We start from the raw sequence: 24,529 nt of genomic DNA, 5'->3' as shown, positions 1-24,529 counted from the left end.
TAAAATTTGATGTAGTATATAATCGTGACGAGATACCCTGGAAATGAGAGAGAAAATGGTGTCTCGAACAGGTTCGCCGGTAAGTGCTTCAGGTTCTTCGCCAAGAGGGCAATGTGGTGGATGGAAAGGATCGCCTTCTTCTTGTTTCCAATGATTGAGGAGGCTACGAACACATCCCCAATTCATCCAGAATAGGTGATGACTGATTGGTTGATCCATTCCGGTCACACTGCTTTCGGAGCTTGAGTGAGATTCTATTTCGGAATCCGAGTGACTTGAACTGATGACAAATTCCATTTCATACGATTGGATAAAGGATTTTTCGATATAAAATGATTTTTCGGCTATCGGGTGGTATTCTATTTACCTAGGATATCTATATATAGAGATCAAAAGATTTCATAGATTACGGAGGAATTTGCGGGATATGTCAGGCAATGTTTAAAGTAACAGATACGATAAGATATGATTTAGCAGATACGCTAAGATATGAATTTTGTCTATACACTACTCATGCAATTAATGTAGCAAGACGTGTCTAGACTAATAATGATAAGCAGGTAATTTCCTATGGATGATAAGTAGATAATTTCCGACTAGAAATGATAAGCAAAACTTTTGACATGCAGACACGGTCAAAGTCCAGACTCACTAATGCATCCTAACGACTTATCAGTTAGACACACTAATGCAGACCTGGTTCGCTAAGACCACCGCTCTGATACCAACTGAAAGGACCCATTCATATACATTATAAACGATTCACAATAGTTGATTACATCGCGAGGTATTTGACCTCTATATGATACATTTTACAAACATTGCATTTGTTTTTAAAAGACAAACTTTCTTTACATCGAAAATTGACAGGCATGTATACCATTTCATAATATCCACTATTTAACTATAAATTGACTTAATAATAATAATCTTTAATGAACTCAATGACTTGAATGCAACGTTCTTCAAAATATGCCATGAAAGACTCCAATTAATATCTTTAAAATGAGCAAATGCACAGCGGAAGATTTCTTTAATACCTGAGAATAAACATGCTTTAAAGTGTCAACCAAAAGGTTGGTGAGTTCATTAGTTTATCATAATCATTCATTTTCATCATTTTAATAGACCACAAGAATTTCATTTCCAGTTCTCATAAATATACGTCCCATGCATAGAGACAAAAATCATTCATATGGATTGAACACCTGGTAACCGACATTCACAATATGCATATAAGAATATCCCCATCATTCCGGGATCCTCCTTCGGACATGATATAAATTTCGAAGTACTAAAGCATCCGGTACTTTGGATGGGGCTTGTTGGGCCCAATAGATCTATCTTTAGGATTCGCGTCAATTAGGGTGTCTGTTCCCTAATTCTTAGATTACCAGACTTAATAAAAAGGGGCATATTCGATTTTGATAATTCAACCATATAATGTAGTTTCGATTACTTGTGTATATTTCGTAAAACATTTATAAAAATTGCGCATGTATTCTCAGCCCAAAAATATAAAGGGTAAAAAGGCAAATGAAACTCACCATACTGTATTTCGTAGTGAAAATACATATAACGTCATTGAACTAGTGCAAGGTTGGCCTCGGATTCACGAACCTAAATTAATTATATATAATTATATGTTGGTCAATATTTGTCTAACAATTAGGTCAGGTCATAGTGTACCACAATCCTAATGTTCGAGACTAATATGCAAAAGTCAGCAAAAGTCAATTTGACTCAAAATAATTTCCAAAATTTATACATGATTATAATATATTTTAAATATCGTCGTTTTATATTTTTAAATATTTTTAAAAGATTTATTAGAGTAAATAATATAATTCATTTATTAATAAATAAAATTTTATATTAAAATTTATATAATAAAATATACTTTTATATATATTAAGTAATAAAATTTATAGGGTTCATTTAATATCATAAAGATAATATGATAGGTATTATTAAAGTAATTTATTACACGTAGTAAAATATGTTTGTATTACATATTTATTTGATAAAATAATATCTATAATGTTAGTAAGTAAAAGTTGTATTATTTTGTAATAATAATTATTATTATAAAAATATCAATATTTATAATTACTAAGGTGATATTATGATAAAACGATAATTCTAATTATGATAACTTTAATATTTACGATAATTTTTAATATTATCTTTAAAATAATAATTCTATTTAAAATGATAATAAAAATGATATTTTATAGTAACAATGACATTTCTATTAAAATGATAATTTTTGTTAAAATGATAATTTTTGTTAAATTGATAGTTTTGATACTAACGATACTTTTAATAATAATAGTAATGATAAAAATAATAAGAACGATAATTTTATCTAAATCAATATCTTATAATATTTTAATTTCATCATGATACTCTTACTCATTATTTCCTAATCGTTTCGTTTAATAGCTTTTAATCGTCTTTTATATCGTGCTCATAATAATGATAATAATAGTAATCAAAATAATTAGGTGTTACTAATATTAGTTTTAATTACAATAATACTAATAATGATAATTACTATGACATTATTAACGATAATGATAATATAATAATAATAATAATAATAACAATAACCATTTTTAAATAATGATATATATACTAATAATGATAATAATAATAATAATAATAATAATAATAATAATAATAATAATAATAATAATAATAATAATAATAATAATAATAATAATAATTAGATAATAATAATAATAATAATACTAATTATAACTTTAATGATAATAACGATAGTAATAATAATAATAAAAAAACAATTTTTAATGATAAATCCTTTTATTGATAAAGATAATAATAATAATAATAATAATAATAAGATAAAACTAGAACGACGATAATAACGACGATAATAATAATCATTTTTAATAATAACACAAAAATTCGATGGACTATAACTTCAAATCTGTTCATCGAAATCATTCGATATCTAAATAAAAAGTTCTAAATTTTTCGCTAGCTTTCCAACGACATGCATATCTTATACCTTATCTCAGTCGCATATATAACTAATTCAGGATTCAACATAATCTAACTAAAGGCAATATCAAAAGTACAAACATGCATAATCCTATATACTCGAGCACTAGTCAGGGATACACTATTAGTATGTAAAAGTTAAATTATGAGTACTCACGTATCAATATTGAGATTCAATATTGCAGGAAAGGTACGTAGACGCAACGGAGATGATAAGCACTATATTGACCTCATGAGCATACCCATGAACCATACCCAATCACCTCCATAGCTATAACCCATAATTTCCTTAATCCAATACCACTCGAAAAACAATTTCGAAATCACCCGGACCGCACTCCGACGTAATATTTTATGTATACTAATAATATCTTGAAATAATACGGAGTAAATATATATATGTAAATCGATTGAGAGAGTTTAGAGAAAAATATTTTCAAGTTTCTATGAAATAATGAAACCTATTGAATTCTATTTATAATAGATTTTTGAATTATTAAAGTGAATTATTAAAGTATGAATTATTAAAGTGAATTATTAAAGTATGAATTATTAAAGTGAATTATTAAAGTATGAATTATTAAAGTGAATTATTAAAGTCAAAGTAAAGTAAAAAATAAAGTAAATGTAAAGTTTAAGTATAGTAAAAGTATAAAACTATGTACGTATAATACGCGTATAAATATATATAATATTAATTTAAATCTTTATATATATTTAATAAAATAAAATATAAATATCGTTATCTTTATCATACTGGTTAAGTAATGAGTTTGTCAAAAGTGGTTCTAGATATTTATAAAAGTTATATACGTTTTAATAATAAAGTTCTTTTTAAACTGAAAACGTTTTTGTACGTTTGAAACTAAATCAAATAAATATATGTGACAACCCGGAAATTTCAAATGATTAATTTATCAGATAATATCAAATGATTAATTTATCAGATACATTGTGATATGATTACGGGTCTATGTTATGAGGTCCACTGTGATTTAAGAAATCTATTCTTTTTTACAACATTCGGAAAATGGTAAAGTGATTTATAAGTAAGAACGTGAAGTGTAACTAACTTAGATGTTGGATATCGACAAGTAAGTAACTCGACATTTTTCATTAAGATGATTTCATACGTTTATTTAACCTTTGAACTTTATCCCATGCTTCACCAACAGAATGTAATTTAAAAACTTGAAACCTATTATGAATATATATGATTCTACTTTTCTAAAACGTTTTATGATATAACGATTTCCATTATTTTAACCTTTAAACAAAATGATTCTTAAAAATAAATTTGGTTTTGGAAAACAAAATTATTATATTTATTTGATTTAGTTTCAAACGTACAAAAACGTTTTCAGTTTAAAAAGAACTTTATTATTAAAACGTATATAACTTTTATAAATATCTAGAACCACTTTTGACAAACTCATTACTTAACCAGTATGATAAAGATAACGATATTTATATTTTATTTTATTAAATATATATAAAGATTTAAATTAATATTATATATATTTATACGCGTATTATACGTACATAGTTTTATACTTTTACTATACTTAAACTTTACATTTACTTTATTTTTTACTTTACTTTGACTTTAATAATTCACTTTAATAATTCATACTTTAATAATTCACTTTAATAATTCACTTTAATAATTCATACTTTAATAATTCACTTTAATAATTCAAAAATCTATTATAAATAGAATTCAATAGGTTTCATTATTTCATAGAAACTTAAAAATATTTTTCTCTAAACTCTCTCAATCGATTTACATATATATATTTACTCCGTATTATTTCAAGATATTATTAGTATACATAAAATATTACGTCGGAGTGCGGTCCGGGTGATTTCGAAATTGTTTTTCGAGTGGTATTGGATTAAGGAAATTATGGGTTATAGCTATGGAGGTGATTGGGTATGGTTCATGGGTATGCTCATGAGGTCAATATAGTGCTTATCATCTCCGTTGCGTCTACGTACCTTTCCTGCAATATTGAATCTCAATATTGATACGTGAGTACTCATAATTTAACTTTTACATACTGATAGTGTATCCCTGACTAGTGCTCGAGTATATAGGATTATGCATGTTTGTACTTTTGATATTGCCTTTAGTTAGATTATGTTGAATCCTGAATTAGTTATATATGCGACTGAGATAAGGTATAAGATATGCATGTCGTTGGAAAGCTAGCGAAAAATTTAGAACTTTTTATTTAGATATCGAATGATTTCGATGAACAGATTTGAAGTTATAGTCCATCGAATTTTTGTGTTATTATTAAAAATGATTATTATTATCGTCGTTATTATCGTCGTTCTAGTTTTATCTTATTATTATTATTATTATTATTATTATTATCTTTATCAATAAAAGGATTTATCATTAAAAATTGTTTTTTTATTATTATTATTACTATCGTTATTATCATTAAAGTTATAATTAGTATTATTATTATTATTATTATCTAATTATTATTATTATTATTATTATTATTATTATTATTATTATCATTATTAGTATATATATCATTATTTAAAAATGGTTATTGTTATTATTATTATTATTATTATATTATCATTATCGTTAATAATGTCATAGTAATTATCATTATTAGTATTATTGTAATTAAAACTAATATTAGTAACACCTAATTATTTTGATTACTATTATTATCATTATTATGAGCACGATATAAAAGACGATTAAAAGCTATTAAACGAAACGATTAGGAAATAATGAGTAAGAGTATCATGATGAAATTAAAATATTATAAGATATTGATTTAGATAAAATTATCGTTCTTATTATTTTTATCATTACTATTATTATTAAAAGTATCGTTAGTATCAAAACTATCATTTTAACAAAAATTATCATTTTAACAAAAATTATCATTTTAATAGAAATGTCATTGTTACTATAAAATATCATTTTTATTATCATTTTAAATAGAATTATTATTTTAAAGATAATATTAAAAATTATCGTAAATATTAAAGTTATCATAATTAGAATTATCGTTTTATCATAATATCACCTTAGTAATTATAAATATTGATATTTTTATAATAATAATTATTATTACAAAATAATACAACTTTTACTTACTAACATTATAGATATTATTTTATCAAATAAATATGTAATACAAACATATTTTACTACGTGTAATAAATTACTTTAATAATACCTATCATATTATCTTTATGATATTAAATGAACCCTATAAATTTTATTACTTAATATATATAAAAGTATATTTTATTATATAAATTTTAATATAAAATTTTATTTATTAATAAATGAATTATATTATTTACTCTAATAAATCTTTTAAAAATATTTAAAAATATAAAACGACGATATTTAAAATATATTATAATCATGTATAAATTTTGGAAATTATTTTGAGTCAAATTGACTTTTGCTGACTTTTGCATATTAGTCTCGAACATTAGGATTGTGGTACACTATGACCTGACCTAATTGTTAGACAAATATTGACCAACATATAATTATATATAATTAATTTAGGTTCGTGAATCCGAGGCCAACCTTGCACTAGTTCAATGACGTTATATGTATTTTCACTACGAAATACAGTATGGTGAGTTTCATTTGCCTTTTTACCCTTTATATTTTTGGGCTGAGAATACATGCGCAATTTTTATAAATGTTTTACGAAATATACACAAGTAATCGAAACTACATTATATGGTTGAATTATCAAAATCGAATATGCCCCTTTTTATTAAGTCTCGTAATCTAAGAATTAGGGAACAGACACCCTAATTGACGCGAATCCTAAAGATAGATCTATTGGGCCCAACAAGCCCCATCCAAAGTACCGGATGCTTTAGTACTTCGAAATTTATATCATGTCTGAAGGAGGATCCCGGAATGATAGGGATATTCTTATATGCATATTGTGAATGTCGGTTACCAGGTGTTCAATCCATATGAATGATTTTTGTCTCTATGCATGGGACGTATATTTATGAGAACTGGAAATGAAATTCTTGTGGTCTATTAAAATGATGAAAATGAATGATTATGATAAACTAATGAACTCACCAACCTTTTGGTTGACACTTTAAAGCATGTTTATTCTCAGGTATTAAAGAAATCTTCCGCTGTGCATTTGCTCATTTTAAAGATATTAATTGGAGTCTTTCATGGCATATTTTGAAGAACGTTGCATTCAAGTCATTGAGTTCATTAAAGATTATTATTATTAAGTCAATTTATAGTTAAATAGTGGATATTATGAAATGGTATACATGCCTGTCAATTTTCGATGTAAAGAAAGTTTGTCTTTTAAAAACAAATGCAATGTTTGTAAAATGTATCATATAGAGGTCAAATACCTCGCGATGTAATCAACTATTGTGAATCGTTTATAATGTATATGAACGGGTCCTTTCAGTTGGTATCAGAGCGGTGGTCTTAGCGAACCAGGTCTGCATTAGTGTGTCTAACTGATAAGTCGTTAGGATGCATTAGTGAGTCTGGACTTTGACCGTGTCTGCATGTCAAAAGTTTTGCTTATCATTTCTAGTCGGAAATTATCTACTTATCATCCATAGGAAATTACCTGCTTATCATTATTAGTCTAGACACGTCTTGCTACATTAATTGCATGAGTAGTGTATAGACAAAATTCATATCTTAGCGTATCTGCTAAATCATATCTTATCGTATCTGTTACTTTAAACATTGCCTGACATATCCCGCAAATTCCTCCGTAATCTATGAAATCTTTTGATCTCTATATATAGATATCCTAGGTAAATAGAATACCACCCGATAGCCGAAAAATCATTTTATATCGAAAAATCCTTTATCCAATCGTATGAAATGGAATTTGTCATCAGTTCAAGTCACTCGGATTCCGAAATAGAATCTCACTCAAGCTCCGAAAGCAGTGTGACCGGAATGGATCAACCAATCAGTCATCACCTATTCTGGATGAATTGGGGATGTGTTCGTAGCCTCCTCAATCATTGGAAACAAGAAGAAGGCGATCCTTTCCATCCACCACATTGCCCTCTTGGCGAAGAACCTGAAGCACTTACCGGCGAACATGTTCGAGACACCATTTTCTCTCTCATTTCCAGGGTATCTCGTCACGATTATATACTACATCAAATTCTAGATTTTATTTATCCGCTCGTTCCGACCGACAATCATCCTGGAATAATAGAAGAAGTCAACGAACTTCACGCTCGGGTAGTGGCTTTGGAGAATATGGTTCAGAGATTACAAACACCAGCAGCAGCATCAACAACATAACCAGTACCACCATCATCAACGCCAACAGTACCATTACCACCTCCAACCACAACCGCGTTGTAAACCTCAACTTCACAATCTGTCCCACGAGTATCAACGTCATACGTACCATAGATACCAAGGAGTACCAACAACAATAACTGACGAAGTATTAATTCATAACTTCATTGGAGAAACATTCCGCGGAGATTATATAATCTCTAAAGTCTTAGAGATTATCTAATCTAGCCCTAATCATAAATCAGTTAAGCGAACCAAAATGATAGAAGGAAGAGTAGAAACCCTGACAAAAATGGCGTGTGATTAACAAGTTAAACTTGTTTTACCAATAGCATCAACAGTACCGTCAGCGTCACCAGCATCGTCAGTACAGTCAACATCAGAATCAACAACACCTATAACATCACAAACTCCGACAGTTCAAGAATCACTGTTTACATCATTACGAATCAATAACGTGTATATTGTATCAACAAGTTATGAAGAATTAACTCATTCCCTCTGAAGAAATTATATATATATTATATATATATATATATATATATATATATATATATATATATTTTGAAATAAAAAAATAAATCTTTCCGTGTTAAAGCTATTGTGTGTGAATCTTAACTACTCGGTTAATTCATATTACAAATATGCAATAATGTACGTCCCTCACCCGCGACTTAACCATCGTTAACTACAATCTCTGTCTCAATTCAACAAATTCCAATTCCTAATAAATCAAGTATATATTTGATTTTACACTTCATCATTGATGTAACCGAAACTTTTCAGATAACATCATTCGTACTTTGCGAGTTCACAAGAATTTAACAAAAACCAGCATCACATCTCAACAAATAACGAAGTATTGATTCATAATTTCAATATTATTGAAGAAATACTTATGTAACCTCTAAAGCCTTAAAGGAATTATTCAATTCTAGTTCCAACCGTAAATCGAATGAGTTTAATTTAGTATTAACTCATTAAAATCTATGTTACATCTGAGAAGAATATATACATATATATTTTCATAAAGACTGTAATAAAATTCTTATGTACAAAATATTAATTGTGAATTTTTTTTAACGGGTAGGTAATACCCGAGAGATATATATAAATTCACAATTAATATGTTACATTCTTCGAATCAGATTAAGTAAATTATCAATTCCTACTTTCACAATAATATACATTCTTTCATAGAAATCAAAACAACCATACTCATTCAAACCCAATTACATATTCTGATTTTAAAATATCAGAATTCAATTTGAGATATAACCGGTACCATCACTTTTAGATTCCTACATCTTTCAAAGCTATACTTTGACTTCAAAAGTGTGTTAGAACATCAAATGTATACAAACGATTACAATCTGTGTTCAAACCCTTCGAAAATCTCTGAAGACACTTCAAATAATGAGCAATCGAGATGATGATCCAACCACATATTACCCACAGTTATGTACTTAAAAAGCTCTCGAAACCAAAGTCATAATTCAACACATATCTGTGTCAGATCTTTTGGCATTTATTAGCAAAAATAACCTTGCAATTCCTTTGCAAAGTAGCAAATTATATCACAGCTCTAGCAAGACAACTTCGATTTTTTCATTCGGAGTAGCCTTATCATAATTTTGATATATGTGATTACCCTTTTGTTACCGTAGAACCTTTCATATTCCACCACATTAGCAATAAACTTACCAACAACTTCACTGATCATGGGCATTCCGAAGAATCATTATATTTATCGAAACCTCATCATTTACTCATCTGTCTCTTGTAACGAGAATTGCCATATGAATCATTGGGAATTAGAAATCAGTATTTTAAAATCTCACAGCATGTTGACGCCAACAGTTATACATAACATCTATTTCCAAGGCTTACATACTTCAAATGTGAAGTTTCTGAAAAACACTCTGAACCGCGAACTAGTTCTCGAAATGCTGATGAAGTAACAAAAACTGTAAATGACCTTAGCAGTAAAAAGTTTGATGATAAAGATTAGTGTATTAGCAAAGCTCAGAAATAGAGAAGTTTTGGAACTGGAAAACGGATTGAGCAAAGTATGAAGGAGGCTGTGGACAAATCACAAAGACTGAACTTGCCTTCAAAGAATCCAAATGATTCAGTGTCTGTTGAAGTCATTAACGAATACCTTGCTCCTGACACTAAACCCTTACAGAAAACATACTTCATCATCCTCTGATATTACAAATTCTAAGATATCATCGTATCTTTCATTATAAATATCCTCCATATTTCTGAAGATATTTCCATAACTATTCTTATCTGGAATCATTTATCTCTTTGCGCTATCTGTATTACATCAAAAAGGAAACTGTTTAGTTCCTATACTCTGTAAACCTTTGAGTTTAAAATATGAATATTTTTGAAGTAGTGTTGGAAACTGAAGCATGAGTTAGTATAATATAATGACACTTGATCAACGTGATTATATTACAGTAATTCATGCTGAGTTTCTAAATGGAACGTGATGATTCACAGATCATAACATCATCATTTGACATGTTATACGACTCTTGTATTCTATTTAACCTCTAAAATATCAAGAAAATATTTCTTGATGATTCGGCTTTTTATGAGGTATTCTGGTAATTTGACAAGTCAAGATCGTGCCATTGCAATTTTCTTCCTAGAACATTAACAATGTTCATTCCAAAATTCACATCTGCAAATTCTGGACCATTACAAGCGGTGCTTAATCGCAAGAAGAAGAAACGAAAGGACAAAACTCCGAAATATAAATTGGGGTATAAATTGCAGCAAATAAAAGAGAGCATTAACTGTGGATGACAATGATTATAGAAGATAGAAACAGAGACTTTGAAATATAAATAAAGCCCAACGACAAACCAAAAGTTATAAACCATATATATCGATGCATATAGCAATATAAAGACACGGGAGAACTAGAAACACTATAAACCCAAGAGTATAGTAGAAGTAAATAGATTCTTCCGGCGGTAGATGAAAAAGAAGAATGACCGATATGAAAGTTAGAAGTATATCGAGAATCAGAACTGGATGGAGCATATTGATGAATACTTTAAAATATGAGTTGAGGGGGAAAGAATAGAATGTGATGAAACATGACTAGGAACTTAGAAATCAACAGATTTAACTCACACAATGACGGAATAAGTGAATCAAACCCTCTAGTGAATAGGTTAAGCTTTTTGGGATTAATTTAGTCATACCACAACTAAATCAATTGTGATTAGATCAACACTTAGAGCTATTATTCACCACCTGGGTGATTTGGGTTGAGAGAGAATCGGAGGAGCTCACCAGATCTGAGTGTGTGTAACAAATGAGAGGCTTAACATAAAATGAAGAACATAAGACTTTATATACCCCTGCTATTGACTCACCCGCACGATTCATCCATCACACATATGAGTTGGCTTCATCAGCCGTACGGGTGATCACTCACTCGTGTCTTCTCATTTAGGTTGTAATTGTGACTTAGCTCAGCATCAACCGTGCGTATGAGCCTGTCAGCCGTACGAGTGAGGCTTCACTCGGACGTTTGACTAAGTCTAACATAGTCAAACATCCAAATCTCGTTCCTGCAGTTCCTGTAACCACATACAAACACGGATAGGATAATAACAAACGATCTTGGTGGCCTGTAAACTGTTGTACCTGCAATGGACGTGGGTAGATGTCTAGGGACTTGCATAAAATGCATCAACAGAAGGTGTGAGTTGTAAGAAAACGAAGGAGGTGAATTTATAAGAAAATTTCCGACAGAACAATTAAAATGGACGATCGCATTTAAAGCGGATCCTAATTCCCTTTGTTACCGGAGAATCAAATCTTATTACAAAGATTTTCTTCAAATCCCTTGAAATCTGGAAATCTGGAAATCAATCATATCTACGTCAAATGATAAGATGAATCTACACTTACTCATTTCACTCTTCTATGTTAGCTTCATTCGTACTCTTCATATAAATGGATTGTTTATCCAAATTATTCGCTGATGATAAAACTCTAATTTTCAGCCTGTATGCATCATGAAAACATACTTATTATCATTCACGACCTTTCCACTCAAATTTCGGGACGAAATTTTTTTAACGGGTAGGTACTGTGACAACCCGGAAATTTCAAATGATTAATTTATCAGATAATATCAAATGATTAATTTATCAGATACATTGTGATATGATTACGGGTCTATGTTATGAGGTCCACTGTGATTTAAGAAATCTATTCTTTTTTACAACATTCGGAAAATGGTAAAGTGATTTATAAGTAAGAACGTGAAGTGTAACTAACTTAGATGTTGGATATCGACAAGTAAGTAACTCGACATTTTTCATTAAGATGATTTCATACGTTTATTTAACCTTTGAACTTTATCCCATGCTTCACCAACAGAATGTAATTTAAAAACTTGAAACCTATTATGAATATATATGATTCTACTTTTCTAAAACGTTTTATGATATAACGATTTCCATTATTTTAACCTTTAAACAAAATGATTCTTAAAAATAAATTTGGTTTTGGAAAACAAAATTATTATATTTATTTGATTTAGTTTCAAACGTACAAAAACGTTTTCAGTTTAAAAAGAACTTTATTATTAAAACGTATATAACTTTTATAAATATCTAGAACCACTTTTGACAAACTCATTACTTAACCAGTATGATAAAGATAACGATATTTATATTTTATTTTATTAAATATATATAAAGATTTAAATTAATATTATATATATTTATACGCGTATTATACGTACATAGTTTTATACTTTTACTATACTTAAACTTTACATTTACTTTATTTTTTACTTTACTTTGACTTTAATAATTCACTTTAATAATTCATACTTTAATAATTCACTTTAATAATTCATACTTTAATAATTCACTTTAATAATTCATACTTTAATAATTCACTTTAATAATTCAAAAATCTATTATAAATAGAATTCAATAGGTTTCATTATTTCATAGAAACTTGAAAATATTTTTCTCTAAACTCTCTCAATCGATTTACATATATATATTTACTCCGTATTATTTCAAGATATTATTAGTATACATAAAATATTACGTCGGAGTGCGGTCCGGGTGATTTCGAAATTGTTTTTCGAGTGGTATTGGATTAAGGAAATTATGGGTTATAGCTATGGAGGTGATTGGGTATGGTTCATGGGTATGCTCATGAGGTCAATATAGTGCTTATCATCTCCGTTGCGTCTACGTACCTTTCCTGCAATATTGAATCTCAATATTGATACGTGAGTACTCATAATTTAACTTTTACATACTAATAGTGTATCCCTGACTAGTGCTCGAGTATATAGGATTATGCATGTTTGTACTTTTGATATTGCCTTTAGTTAGATTATGTTGAATCCTGAATTAGTTATATATGCGACTGAGATAAGGTATAAGATATGCATGTCGTTGGAAAGCTAGCGAAAAATTTAGAACTTTTTATTTAGATATCGAATGATTTCGATGAACAGATTTGAAGTTATAGTCCATCGAATTTTTGTGTTATTATTAAAAATGATTATTATTATCGTCGTTATTATCGTCGTTCTAGTTTTATCTTATTATTATTATTATTATTATTATTATTATTATCTTTATCAATAAAAGGATTTATCATTAAAAATTGTTTTTTTATTATTATTATTACTATCGTTATTATCATTAAAGTTATAATTAGTATTATTATTATTATTATTATCTAATTATTATTATTATTATTATTATTATTATTATTATTATTATTATTATTATTATCATTATTAGTATATATATCATTATTTAAAAATGGTTATTGTTATTATTATTATTATTATTATATTATCATTATCGTTAATAATGTCATAGTAATTATCATTATTAGTATTATTGTAATTAAAACTAATATTAGTAACACCTAATTATTTTGATTACTATTATTATCATTATTATGAGCACGATATAAAAGACGATTAAAAGCTATTAAACGAAACGATTAGGAAATAATGAGTAAGAGTATCATGATGAAATTAAAATATTATAAGATATTGATTTAGATAAAATTATCGTTCTTATTATTTTTATCATTACTATTATTATTAAAAGTATCGTTAGTATCAAAACTATCATTTTAACAAAAATTATCATTTTAACAAAAATTATCATTTTAATAGAAATGTCATTGTTACTATAAAATATCATTTTTATTATCATTTTAAATAGAATTATTATTTTAAAGATAATATTAAAAATTATCGTAAATATTAAAGTTATCATAATTAGAATTATCGTTTTATCATAATATCACCTTAGTAATTATAAATATTGATATTTTTATAATAATAATTATTATTACAAAATAATACAACTTTTACTTACTAACATTATAGATATTATTTTATCAAATAAATATGTAATACAAACATATTTTACTACGTGTAATAAATTACTTTAATAATACCTATCATATTATCTTTATGATATTAAATGAACCCTATAAATTTTATTACTTAATATATATAAAAGTATATTTTATTATATAAATTTTAATATAAAATTTTATTTATTAATAAATGAATTATATTATTTACTCTAATAAATCTTTTAAAAATATTTAAAAATATAAAACGACGATATTTAAAATATATTATAATCATGTATAAATTTTGGAAATTATTTTGAGTCAAATTGACTTTTGCTGACTTTTGCATATTAGTCTCGAACATTAGGATTGTGGTACACTATGACCTGACCTAATTGTTAGACAAATATTGACCAACATATAATTATATATAATTAATTTAGGTTCGTGAATCCGAGGCCAACCTTGCACTAGTTCAATGACGTTATATGTATTTTCACTACGAAATACAGTATGGTGAGTTTCATTTGCCTTTTTACCCTTTATATTTTTGGGCTGAGAATACATGCGCAATTTTTATAAATGTTTTACGAAATATACACAAGTAATCGAAACTACATTATATGGTTGAATTATCAAAATCGAATATGCCCCTTTTTATTAAGTCTGGTAATCTAAGAATTAGGGAACAGACACCCTAATTGACGCGAATCCTAAAGATAGATCTATTGGGCCCAACAAGCCCCATCCAAAGTACCGGATGCTTTAGTACTTCGAAATTTATATCATGTCCGAAGGAGGATCCCGGAATGATGGGGATATTCTTATATGCATATTGTGAATGTCGGTTACCAGGTGTTCAATCCATATGAATGATTTTTGTCTCTATGCATGGGACGTATATTTATGAGAACTGGAAATGAAATTCTTGTGGTCTATTAAAATGATGAAAATGAATGATTATGATAAACTAATGAACTCACCAACCTTTTGGTTGACACTTTAAAGCATGTTTATTCTCAGGTATTAAAGAAATCTTCCGCTGTGCATTTGCTCATTTTAAAGATATTAATTGGAGTCTTTCATGGCATATTTTGAAGAACGTTGCATTCAAGTCATTGAGTTCATTAAAGATTATTATTATTAAGTCAATTTATAGTTAAATAGTGGATATTATGAAATGGTATACATGCCTGTCAATTTTCGATGTAAAGAAAGTTTGTCTTTTAAAAACAAATGCAATGTTTGTAAAATGTATCATATAGAGGTCAAATACCTCGCGATGTAATCAACTATTGTGAATCGTTTATAATGTATATGAACGGGTCCTTTCAATCGGGTGATTGCCATGGGGGATATGATGGAAAGGCTGAGGGTGCGTAAGCTTGCGGGTTAGACGCGTATAGATATGCCTGTTGGTGCGCCCACTCTAATTGATTTCCCATTCCCCTCTGATCATATCGGATGTTGGACAGCATATTATATTGATCTAGCTGGGTATGCCTAATGTCCCCTAATTGCCGAGATAAAGCAGTGTATTGATCTTCTGATCTCGCTCCCCAGTTTTGATATGAATTACGTACATCTAAACTCAATGCGTTAAACGAGTTTTGGAGCATATCGAAATCAGAAGTACCTGTATGAGACGAGCTAGCCTGATCTGGCTCTCTGCGTCTCCTCCTAGCTTCCCTCGCGGGTTCATCATCCTCCTCCATAGGTGCGTGAGCAGCAACTTCCTGTTGCCTTAAACTACGTACCCCACCCCTTACACGTATAGCCTTAGCTGTCCTATACACCTCCAATCCCAAATTACGAACCGGTTGATCTATTGGTTGGATTGGAGGGTCAAATTCGTTCGGGTCGAGACCGAACCAGGCTGCCAAACACGTGACATAGTGACCCCCCGACATGGCACTGGATCCTCGAGCACCCTTACCAAAATGGGCTAAAAAGTAGGCCACTCCATAGGGTATACTAATAAATGTATCCCTATCTCTAATTGCATCCAAATACCAAAGGTCAACATAATTAATCTTATCTGTATTAAGGAATGCCCTTTGGTTAATTGTGTTCGCTATAAATTTATGAATTATTCGATAGCGAACATCAGTGATCTTGAGGTATGATTCTTGGCCTGCTACATAAGTATTCTTTTGGGAAAAAGAGCGCCAGACACTCAAAGAATCATAATCTCCTGTATACCTAGCTCCTGTAAAAATATATTCCCAAAAACCTGGAGCATTCATCTCATTACCGTCATAAATCCCTAAGGCCATAGTCATGTCGCCTAGGGACATTACTCTATCTACACCACCCAATCTAAATTGTAGGAAACTAGTATCTTCGATATTTTCCTGGTGTATATTCATCCTAACGGTAGAATAAAATTCTAAACACCATTCTCTATATACAGGAGAATTTAACCTAAACAATCTCTCAAAGTCATTATAATACCTAATTTCCCCAAATTCATTCGTGAAACTTTGGGTTAAAATTTCCCTTATCGGTGTATCTAAGTTGACTGGGTCTCCTAGGGGATCCCAATCAACAACGTAAACTGGAGAGATGGTTCGATTTACCAGAATGAGTAAATCCTTAACTTTTTGCACCCTTTGATGTATTTCGTTAGGAAATTGCAGGATCGGGTGTAGGTTCAAGAGTTGTTGTTCCATTTCGGGGGTAACTTGATCTTGTGCTTGTTGTTGGTTAAATGCCCTCATTCTAAATGGTCCCTGCATAACATTTTAAAAACAAGGAAATCATCCCAATAGGATGTGTTAATGTTAGCAAAGAGTCTAAATTCAACTTACAAACTTGTTTCATCACCACATGAATCAATTTATTTCAACAACTTTGGAAGATTTAGTTCTATAATTCAAAACAAAGCAGAAACAAACCAAAAATCATAAATCAAAAATCAAGTTTCATATGCAAAGTTTAATTCACAAGTGAAAACACGCAATTTATCTAAGTGTATCTAATTCAACTCAATCACATTGCGTGTATTTCAGCTTCTAAATAATCCTTAACAACATTAAAGTTCATACTTGATTCATTAAAATGAACTTGCAAAAAATTAACAAATTTAGGCTAAAATTAAAAATCACACAGTCAAACAATCAAAATCATGTTCAAAAGTTCTAACTACTAACAAAACACTCAAAAACAACTAATTACAACCAAATTAACACACCTCAGTATCAATTTCCTAATTTTCCCCAATTTTGTATAAACCCTAATTTTCAATAACCAATTAAACATCATTTTTTTATGCTAATCGGGTTTATTATCCTACTAACAACATAGATATTGGAATAATCAAGCAAAATTCAACAAAAACATGCATATAAATCGGATTAAAGCTATAAAGAAAAATAATGAAAAACTTGAAGAACACTAAGTAAAATGGGTTTAGGACCCTTACCAATCTAGGCATGTTGAAAGATTGAAGAATTGGAGAAGATTGGAAGTGTTAATTTAAGTTTTTGGGTGTGATTTTCGAGTTTTTGTGCTTTCTTCTCGTCCACAGCAGGAAAAAAATGAAAGAGAGTGTGTGAAGAACAGCCCTCTGCCCGTCTGTTATGTTCAGCTACTTTTGACCTTACGCGTTTCGCGTAGGTCTACGCGTTTCGCTTAAGCTTTGTCTTCCACGCGTTTCGTGTAGGTCTACACGATTCGCGTATGCTTTGTCTCTATTTTTTTTTTTTTTTTTCAACTTATAAACAATTGATTTTAAAATATCTTTTATAGATTTATATTTGTAACGGAAATTCGGTTGTTACACCTGATCTTAATCCGTTTATAAATTTTTAATTTCAATTTATAAAATTCAATCCATTAAAAGTTAAAGTTTTTAATGTTTTTCGAAAACAAATTTAAAATAAAATAAAATAACTCTATTTTTGTGTTAAAATTATTAACATTTTTAATTTTAAGTACATGAAAAATAAAAATTACACAAATTAAAATACACTCTATTTTTTTTGTATACCCTTAAATCAACTAATTTTCAAACTTAAAACTTTGTTTCCTATCGATTAGGTAGAGATAAATTCGGTCGTCAAACCTATCATTATCCACGACAAAGATTTACAAGTTATATATTTTTACGGTTATTGATAAAAAGGTATATTTTTTTTCAATCTACTATAGACTTTTAGAATTTAACAAAAAATAATTCTGTGCAATTTTGAATAATGAAAATTCAGTTGTGACACCTAAACATTTTCATTTTCAAAGAAACAAGTTAAACTCAAGGCGTTTCACCTTCAATTTAGTAGAAAGGATTTTTTTTTTTTTTTGTTTTTTTTTTTTTTTTGTTTTCGTGGTTTACTATTTAACAGATATCTTATGAATCCAATAAGAAATTTCGTGCAATTTGAAAAATGATAATTCAGTTGTAACACTTAACATTTATCGTTTTTAATGAAAACATATTGAACTCAAGGTTCATCACTTTTAAATGGTAGACCGTTTTAATAGAACATACAATAAACAAAAACAAACTAAACACACCAAAATATTACACACAAAAAAAAAATGCACAAATACACAATTGGCGAGAAAAAGATTTAAAGAGTGAAGCCTCGTTGGCTCGCCTCGTAGTGGAGTCGCATTATTTCGCTCCCCATTGCTTCGTAGGCGTAACCTCGCTGGTTTAAGAGGTTTTCTTCTGCACATTTTAAAGGCCCTTCTCGGCATAAGGTTACGTACTCATAATTAGAGTCCGTTTGGTTCTTTGGGCAATCTCCGGAGTGAGTCGGTTTTCCACATTTCACACATTTACCCAAATTACGTGCTCTACGCCTTTTAGCTGATTTAGATTTTCCTCTTGCATAGTTTGTCTCATTTAGTTTCTGTCTTTCTTCTTTCCTCGCCTTATCGCATCTTTTCTTAATATCTAACACCACATCCCTCGGTAAAATCTTATCGCACTTTAAAATGAAATGGTTGTAGATATACTGACTGCGCATCTTGAAATTACACAATAAAAACAAAAAGAAATTAAAAAGGTAGAATGGAGGGAGAAGACTAGTTCTTTAGGGTCTGCTAGGGAAAGACCAATCTAACCCCACTCTTAAAGATAAGAATAAAAATCGAGAATGGAGTTTAAAACCTTAGAGTTACCCTGAATTTATTTGTCCTTAGGGTAGAAGGTGGCTTCGTCTCTTTCCGTAGTATTGATTTCTTCAAAGTATAACTTTAGTCTGTGTCCGTTCACTTTGAAAGTTCCACCGTCTTTACCATACAACTCTGCATATCCTGATGGAAAAACCTGTTTTATTATATATGGCCCATTCCATCGGGATCTAAGTTTACCAGATGAAAACTTGAAACGTGATTGGAATACCAATACTTTATCCCCTTGTTCAAATTCTTTCTTTTTTAATCGTGCATCGTGCCATACTTTAGTTTTTTCTTTATATGTTTTAGAATTTTCGTAGGCTTGTAATCTTAATTCATCTAGTTCGTTAAGTTGTGATAACCTATTTTCTCCGGCTTGTACAAGGTCAGTATTACATTCTCTCATAGCCCAGTACGCCTTGTGTTCAACTTCAACAGGTAGATGACACGCTTTACCGTATACAAGTCTAAATGGTGTGGTACCTATTGGTGTTTTATACGCAGTCCTAAAAGCCCACAACGCGTCATCTAACTTGCGCTGCCAGATTTTAGGGTTGTTATTAACCGTCTTCTCAAGTATGCGTTTTAAGGCACGATTCGTGTTCTCCACTTGACCACTTGTTTGCGGGTGGTACGGAGTAGAGAAACGATGAGTTAAGCCATACTTCTTCAACACCTTTTCAAGAAGGTTGTTGGTAAAATGTGTTCCTCGGTCGGATATGAGTGCTTTTGGGATCCCAAAGCGTGAGAAGAGATTTTTCAAGAAGTTTACCACCACCCTAGCATCATTTGTAGGCAAAAATTTTGCTTCAGCCCACTTGGATACATAGTCAACGGCTACTAGTATGTACTTGCACTTATGTGAACTTGGAAAGGGTCCCATGAAATCGATTCCCCAAATGTCAAAGATTTCACAAAATTGGATGCCGGTTTGAGGCATCTCATCCTTTTTCGTGATGTTACCCGTTCGTTGGCATGCGTTACAAGTCTGAACGAAATCATGGGCATCTTTAAAGATCGTGGGCCAATAAAAGCCCGATTCAAGGATTTTTCTTGCAGTGTGGTTTGGTCCGAAATGACCGCCGGTTGGCCCTTGATGGCAATGCTCAAGAATTTGTTGAGCTTCTTGTCCGTATACACAACGGCGAATTATTTGATCCACACCAACACGAAATAGGTCTGGGTATTCCCAGAAATAAGACTTTAAATCCGCAAAGAATTTCTTCTTTTGCTGATAAGTAAGTCCTTTTTGTAGAATGCCTGAAGCAAGATAGTTTGCAAAATGGGCAAACCATGGGATTTCAGATTCTTTTTCAACCCTCATTAGAGATTCGTCAGGAAATGTGTCCTTGATGATTGTGTCATCAAGTTTATCTAATTCGGGGTTTTCAAGTCGGGATAAATGATCGGCAGCTAGATTCTCAGCTCCTTTCTTGTCACGTATCTCAATGTCAAATTCTTGAAGTAAAAGAACCCAACGTATGAGACGATGTTTTGCATCTAGTTTCGAGAATAAATACCTAAGTGCCGAATGGTCCGTGTAAACAATGGTCTTGGACAACACCAAATATGACCGAAATTTATCAAATGCATAAACAACCGCTAGGAGTTCTTTTTCCGTGGTGGTATAATTAATTTGGGCTCCCGTTAGAGTTTTACTTGCATAATAAATCGGAAGAAAATGATTATCGGGACGTTGTCCTAAAACAGCACCTAAAGCATAGTCGCTTGCGTCACACATTAACTCAAATGGCATACTCCAATCTGGAGATACCATAATGGGAGCTTGTGTGAGTTTTGACTTTAGAATCGAGAATGCATTCTCGCAATTAGTGTCAAAGTCAAATGGAGCATCCTTTTCAAGAAGCTTGGTCAATAATCTTTGATAAATCGCCTATAGAATCCTGCGTGACCAAGAAAGCTTCTAATTGCTTTAACATTTGATGGTTTAGGTAGCTTAGAGATAACTTCAATTTTAGCTTTATCTACCTCTATTCCAGCACGAGATATTTTGTGACCAAGTACAATGCCCTCCTTCACCATGAAGTGGCATTTTTCCCAATTTAGGACCAAGTTTGCTTTCTCACATCGGATAAGCATACGTTCTAGATTGAAAAGACACGATTCAAAGGAATCTCCAAACACGGAAAAGTCATCCATGAAGACTTCCATACAATCCTCTACCATATCATCAAAGATTGCCATCATGCACCTTTGAAAGGTTCCGGGTGCATTGCATAAACCAAACGGCATGCGGCGATAGGCAAAGGTACTGAAAGGACAAGTGAATGTGGTCTTTTCTTGGTCGTTGGGATCAATTGGAATTTGGAAGTAACCGGAGAAACCGTCTAAAAAGCAATAATATTCTTTTCCCGCTAATCGTTCAAGCATTTGATCAATAAAAGGTAACGGGAAATGATCCTTTCTAGTGGCATCATTTAGACGTCTGTAATCAATACAGACTCTCCAGCCGGTAACTGTTCTAGTTGGGACGAGTTCGTCCTTTTCATTTAATATAACGGTTGTACCCCCCTTTTTGGGTACTACTTGTACTGGGCTAACCCATGGACTATCGGAGATGGGGTAGATTAACCCGGCGTCAAGAAGCTTGACGACCTCCTTTTTAACAACCTCTTTCATGTTGGGATTTAGCCTGCATTGTCTTTGTACTACGGGTTTGTAGTCATTCTCAAGGATAATTTTATGTGTACAATAAGACGGGTTTATTCCCGAAATGTCGGTTGTTTTCCAGGCTATAGCCTTTTTATGGGTTTTTAATACAGAAATTAGCTTATCCTTCTCATTATCTGAAAGATGTGAAGCAATAATTACTGGTAATTTAGATGTACCTTCGAGATAAGCATACTCTAAGTGTTTGGGTAGCTCTTTAAGCTCTAGTACGGGTGGTTCTTCTAAGGAATTTTTTATACGAAATCTATCTTCATTTTTGATTTCCTCAAACGATTCCTCTTCATTGGGAATTTCTTCTATTATGATCTCGTCATCCGTGACCACCTTCATCAACTCATCAAAATCTTTATCAATATTGAAGTATTCATTCTCACTTACCGGGGCTAACCCCGGGATATCAATTTCAAGTAGCTCCTTCAATTCATTCTTGACACAAAGATCTATAACATCAATTTGAAAACAAGAGTCATCGGTAGAAATGGGTCTTTTCATGGCTTTGTCAATGTGACAAATTATTCTCTCGTTTCCCACACCTAGACTCAATTGTTCTTTTTGGACATTAATGATAGCATCTGCAGTGTTTAGGAAAGGACGTCCTAAAATGATAGGAACTTTTGTGTCCTCTTGCATTTCTAGAATAACAAAGTCGACGGGAAAGATAAGTGAGCCAACTTTTACAAGTATATCCTCGGCTATACCTATGGGAGTATCAAATGATTGGTTTGCTAATCGAATACCCATCCGGGTTGGTTTTAAGTCTCCTAAGTCAAGTTTTAAATATAACGAGTAAGGCATTAAGTTAACACTTGCACCTAGGTCGGCTAGTGCATCGTACACTACCGAATCACCCATCATACATGGTATGATAAAACTACCAGGGTCTCCTAATTTTGGAGGTACATTTTGTTTCTTTAAGATGGCCGAACATTCCTCATGGAGGAATGTGGCAGAAACGTCGTGGTATTTACCCTTCGATGATATGAGATCCTTTAAAAACTTCCCGTAATTGGGCATATCCCTAAGAACCTCCGCGAGTGGCATGTTAATGCTAATTTGCTTAATCATGTCCGCAAATTTCTCATACCGCCTTGCGAGTCTGTCTTTCTTTAATGCTTTCGGGTAAGGAATAGGTTCCTTATGCACCTTTACTGGTGGTTCTTCACTTTTCTTTGGTATGACCTCAGGTGGATCATCTTTCTCTTGTTCTTTATCAACTTGCTCATTTTCATCAACCGGTATTTGTAAAACAGAAGGAGATAAAGGAACTTCCGGGGACTTAAGAGTCTCCGGTTTAGTAGTTAAACCACTTCTAGTAGTTATAGCATTTACATGCTCGTTCCTTGTTTGGGGGTTGTTGGGATTCACTTGAGTATTTGAGGGTAGAGTACCTGGTGGTCTCTCTGATAGTAACTGTGATATCCTTCCAACATCCCTTTCTAAGTTTTGTATTGTGGCTTGTTGATTTCGGATTTGCTGAGTTTGGAGCTCTGCATTTTGCTCGTGCTTAACCATAAAATCTCTTAAGAGATCTTCTAAACCAGATTTCCTCTCAGGTTGAGGTTGCATAATTGCTAATGGTTGTGGTTGATTGTGTTGGAAATTATTTTGATAATTTCGTTGAGGTTGATTTCGGTTATTATAACCTGGTGGCGGATTTCTTTGATTTTGATTTGGGAAATTCCGGTTATTTTGGTAACCTGGATTTCCTCCTTGATAGTTATTATTATTTTGATAGTTATTATTATTTGATCCTGAAGGTCCTCCTATTTGATAGCTGTTTATAGGAGGATATTTTCGGTTGTTTGCTTCTATAGCTGGAAAATCACTGAAGTTCATTTCACCTTTTCGTAAGTATCCTAAGAAATTTGCTTGTTCTTCCCTTGTACTTTGATCACAATCTCTAGTAAGATGGGGACCTTGGCACAGTTCACATCCTACTCTGATAGCATGCATTTCCTTGGTTACTTTCTCGATTTGCCTTGCTTGATTTGC

Source organism: Rutidosis leptorrhynchoides, chromosome 5 (genome assembly GCF_046630445.1).
Source record: "Rutidosis leptorrhynchoides isolate AG116_Rl617_1_P2 chromosome 5, CSIRO_AGI_Rlap_v1, whole genome shotgun sequence".
Classification (NCBI taxonomy): domain Eukaryota; kingdom Viridiplantae; phylum Streptophyta; class Magnoliopsida; order Asterales; family Asteraceae; genus Rutidosis; species Rutidosis leptorrhynchoides.
The sequence above is the reverse complement of the archived record's forward strand: the minus strand, read 5'-3'. Positions refer to the sequence as shown.